At 52.0% G+C, this 5000-nt stretch overlaps 1 non-coding gene across 1 annotated transcript in view; it reads right to left on the reverse strand.

Annotated features, from left to right (window-relative positions):
• The window catches only part of LOC124579222, a 1910-nt gene extending 737 nt beyond the window's left edge, over positions 1-1173 (reverse strand). The window contains exon 1 of the ribosomal RNA XR_006972931.1: positions 1-1173. This exon is cut by the window's left edge and continues 737 nt beyond it. This is a non-coding gene — a ribosomal RNA (small subunit ribosomal RNA).
• Positions 1174-5000: the final 3827 nt, after the last annotated feature.

Genomic DNA, 5000 nt, shown 5'->3' on the forward strand with positions numbered 1-5000 from the left:
CCCGCCGAGTCATCGGAGGAACTGCGGCGGATCGCTGGCTGGCATCGTTTATGGTTAGAACTAGGGCGGTATCTGATCGCCTTCGAACCTCTAACTTTCGTTCTTGATTAATGAAAACATACTTGGCAAATGCTTTCGCTTCTGTTCGTCTTGCGACGATCCAAGAATTTCACCTCTAACGTCGCAATACGAATGCCCCCGCCTGTCCCTATTAATCATTACCTCGGGTTCCGAAAACCAACAAAATAGAACCGAGGTCCTATTCCATTATTCCATGCACACAGTATTCAGGCGGGCTTGCCTGCTTTAAGCACTCTAATTTGTTCAAAGTAAACGTGCCGGCCCACCGAGACACTCACTCAAGAGCACCCTGGTAGGATTGCAACGGGGTCCGCCTCGGGACGCACGAGCACGCACGAGGCGCGTCGCACGCCTTCGGCTCGCCCCACCGGCAGGACGTCCCACGATACATGCCAGTTAAACACCGACGGGCGGTGAACCAACAGCGTGGGACACAAATCCAACTACGAGCTTTTTAACCGCAACAACTTTAATATACGCTATTGGAGCTGGAATTACCGCGGCTGCTGGCACCAGACTTGCCCTCCAATAGATACTCGTTAAAGGATTTAAAGTGTACTCATTCCGATTACGGGGCCTCGGATGAGTCCCGTATCGTTATTTTTCGTCACTACCTCCCCGTGCCGGGAGTGGGTAATTTGCGCGCCTGCTGCCTTCCTTGGATGTGGTAGCCGTTTCTCAGGCTCCCTCTCCGGAATCGAACCCTGATTCCCCGTTACCCGTTACAACCATGGTAGGCGCAGAACCTACCATCGACAGTTGATAAGGCAGACATTTGAAAGATGCGTCGCCGGTACGAGGACCGTGCGATCAGCCCAAAGTTATTCAGAGTCACCAAGGCAAACGGACCGGACGAGCCGACCGATTGGTTTTGATCTAATAAAAGCGTCCCTTCCATCTCTGGTCGGGACTCTGTTTGCATGTATTAGCTCTAGAATTACCACAGTTATCCAAGTAACGTGGGTACGATCTAAGGAACCATAACTGATTTAATGAGCCATTCGCGGTTTCACCTTAATGCGGCTTGTACTGAGACATGCATGGCTTAATCTTTGAGACAAGCATATGACTACTGGCAGGATCAACCAGGGAGCTGCGTCAACTAGAGCTGAGCAGCCGGCCGCCCGGGAGTGTGTCCCGGGGGCCCGCGCGAACACGCAAGCGTCCGCTCAATTATTCTGCAAACAGGAGGAGGCTGAGCTCCCCTGCACAATACACCTCGAAACCCTCTCAGGTCCCGGCGGCGCGCAGCGCCGTCCTAAGTACTTGGTCGGGTTCGAGAGAGGCGCAATCGCCCGGAGTTTGGCGAGTAGACGCTTTAGGTGCGACCACCCGTGCTCCCAACTGAGCTTGCCGCTGCCGACAGAGGCCCGGGAGCGTGCTGTCGTGGCATTGCCGGCGGGAGACAACACGCGCCACCTACGGTGACCGGCAGCTCCAACGCCAGCGCCACAGAAGGACAAAAGCCCCACTTGGGTGCCGAAGCGAACTCTCCCAGCACAGCGCACGCGCCAACACGTCCGCACAGCTGCGATACAAACCACCTGCGAGAACCGCAGAGGCGACCGAGCAGCAGACGGCGTCGCGGCGCCGAGCGCCGGGCGGCGGCGCATCCTCAGCGCACACAGTCCTCAATCGGACCAGCACACTGCAGATGTCCACCGCGCTTCGCACCGGGCCCGCGAGGACCTACTTTGGCCGCACGGCGCCGCGTGCAGGGTGCGCCGGCGCGCAGCTGCGCCGCCTGCCGCCTCCGTCGGCCGGCGCGCCTGCCACTGGCCGCCCCCACCAGCCGGCTGTAGCGCGTGCGCCCACGCACCGCGCGGCCAGCACGCCGGGAGGCCCCCCCTCACCGGCCGGGGACGGTCCCACCCAGCCACCGCCGCGTATCGCTTCACACCCAGATGCCATTCACGTTCGTGGGCATGGTGGGTATCGCTGGAACAACCGGTTGGTAGCTCAACCGATCGTCGCCATCACTGATTCACCTCTAGCGAGAACAACCGCACCACAACGGTTTACCAGTTGTTCATTTGCATAACGTCACCAGCAAACGTAGGCGTCCATCGCCATTTGCAAATTCAACGATTGTTGCATGCCTGTGTCAGGTGTCACGACACACTATGTCTGCCCACATACACGCAACAACATGTGCACGCTTCGCGAACACGTGGAAGGTGGCCCCCGTACGTATGCGATGTCCATTGCGCGAACGACTGTCAACCGGCCTCTGTCGCATGTCGCAGATGTGGAACGCAGTGCACCATGCTATCACGGTGTGTGAGAAGAGACGACTACGTCTGACAACACGCGCCACTACATCAACAGACGGCTCATGCTGATCGCCATCCAGGGCATACCACACTGCAATCCAGCTCTTATAGGGAGACGACACGTAGCTGAGTGCACAACATTTGGACCGCATGGTTCGCCGTTGTTGGCGCAGTCGTTGTACGGTCACATGTACCACGATGTATCATTCAGTACATGAGGACCAATGTGCAGTACAGTGTGTGATTTGGACGTACAACATCAGCGGACAGTTGACACAGGCCGTACCACAGCGTAGGCTAAGTGCTTCGCACATGCGAATGCCAATGAACAACTGCAAATGCCAATGAACAACTGCAAAGGGCATTGAGCATGTACGTCCTGCTGCCATCCACATTACAGTGTATAGCTGCAAGGTGTTTAACATGAAGCGATACACTGGGGACCGGGCAGTGCGAGTAGCAAACTATATTGCGGGGGTTGCAGTTAGGCAACACTACACTAATTTAACGCGTCGTATGACAATTACAGAGCAGGTTAAGGCCCAACGTGTGTTGGGTTAAGGCCCAACGTGTGTTGGGTTAAGGCCCAACGTGTGTTGGGTTAAGGCCCAACGTGTGTTGGGTTAAGGCCCAACGTGTGTTGGGTTAAGGCCCAACGTGTGTTGGGTTAAGGCCCAACGTGTGTTGGGTTAAGGCCCAACGTGTGTTGGGTTAAGGCCCAACGTGTGTTGGGTTAAGGCCCAACGTGTGTTGGGTTAAGGCCCAACGTGTGTTGGGTTAAGGCCCAACGTGTGTTGGGTTAAGGCCCAACGTGTGTTGGGTTAAGGCCCAACGTGTGTTGGGTTAAGGCCCAACGTGTGTTGGGTTAAGGCCCAACGTGTGTTGGGTTACGTTAAGGGGCAATGTGGGTTACGTTAAGGGGCAATGTGGGTTACGTTAAGGGGCAATGTGGGTTACGTTACGGCGCAATATAGGTTACGTTACGGCGCAATATAGGTTACGTTAAGGCGCAATATCGGTTACGTTAAGGCGCAATACAGGTTACGTTAAGGCGCAATACAGGTTACGTTAAGGCGCAATACAGGTTACGTTAAGGCGCAATACAGGTTACGTTAAGGCGCAATACAGGTTACGTTAAGGCGCAATACAGGTTACGTTAAGGCGCAATGCAGGTTACGTTAAGGCGCAATGCAGGTTACGTTAAGGCGCAATACAGGTTACGTTAAGGCGCAATACAGGTTACGTTAAGGCGCAATACAGGTTACGTTAAGGCGCAATACAGGTTACGTTAAGGCGCAATACAGGTTACGTTAAGGCGCAATACAGGTTACGTTAAGGCGCAATACAGGTTACGTTAAGGCGCAATACAGGTTACGTTAAGGCGCAATACAGGTTACGTTAAGGCGCAATACAGGTTACGTTAAGGCGCAATACAGGTTACGTTAAGGCGCAATACAGGTTACGTTAAGGCGCAATACAGGTTACGTTAAGGCGCAATACAGGTTACGTTAAGGCGCAATACAGGTTACGTTAAGGCGCAATACAGGTTACGTTAAGGCGCAATACAGGTTACGTTAAGGCGCAATACAGGTTACGTTAAGGCGCAATACAGGTTAGGTTAAGGCGCAATACAGGTTAGGTTAAGGTACGACATAGGTTAGGTTAAGGTACGACATAGGTTAGGTTAAGGTACGACATAGGTTAGGTTAAGGTACGACATAGGTTAGGTTAAGGTACGACATAGGTTAGGTTAAGGTACGACATAGGTTAGGTTAAGGTACGACATAGGGTAGGTTAAGGTACGACATAGGTTAGGTTAAGGTACGACATAGGTTAGGTTAAGGTACGACATAGGTTAGGTTAAGGTACGACATAGGTTAGGTTAAGGTACGACATAGGTTAGGTTAAGGTACGACATAGGTTAGGTTAAGGTACGACATAGGTTAGGTTAAGGTACGACATAGGTTAGGTTAAGGTACGACATAGGTTAGGTTAAGGTACGACATAGGTTAGGTTAAGGTACGACATAGGTTAGGTTAAGGTACGACATAGGTTAGGTTAAGGTACGACATAGGTTAGGTTAAGGTACGACATAGGTTAGGTTAAGGTACGACATAGGTTAGGTTAAGGTACGACATAGGTTAGGTTAAGGTACGACATAGGTTAGGTTAAGGTACGACATAGGTTAGGTTAAGGTACGACATAGGTTAGGTTAAGGTACGACATAGGTTAGGTTAAGGTACGACATAGGTTAGGTTAAGGTACGACATAGGTTAGGTTAAGGTACGACATAGGTTAGGTTAAGGTACGACATAGGTTAGGTTAAGGTACGACATAGGTTAGGTTAAGGTACGACATAGGTTAGGTTAAGGTACGACATAGGTTAGGTTAAGGTACGACATAGGTTAGGTTACGGTACGACATAGGTTAGGTTACGGTACGACATAGGTTAGGTTACGGTACGACATAGGTTAGGTTACGGTACGACATAGGTTAGGTTACGGTACGACATAGGTTAGGTTACGGTACGACATAGGTTAGGTTACGGTACGACATAGGTTAGGTTACGGTACGACATAGGTTAGGTTACGGTACGACATAGGTTAGGTTACGGTACGATATAGGTTAGGTTACGGTACGATATAG

Source organism: Schistocerca americana, unplaced genomic scaffold, assembly GCF_021461395.2.
Source record: "Schistocerca americana isolate TAMUIC-IGC-003095 unplaced genomic scaffold, iqSchAmer2.1 HiC_scaffold_303, whole genome shotgun sequence".
Classification (NCBI taxonomy): domain Eukaryota; kingdom Metazoa; phylum Arthropoda; class Insecta; order Orthoptera; family Acrididae; genus Schistocerca; species Schistocerca americana.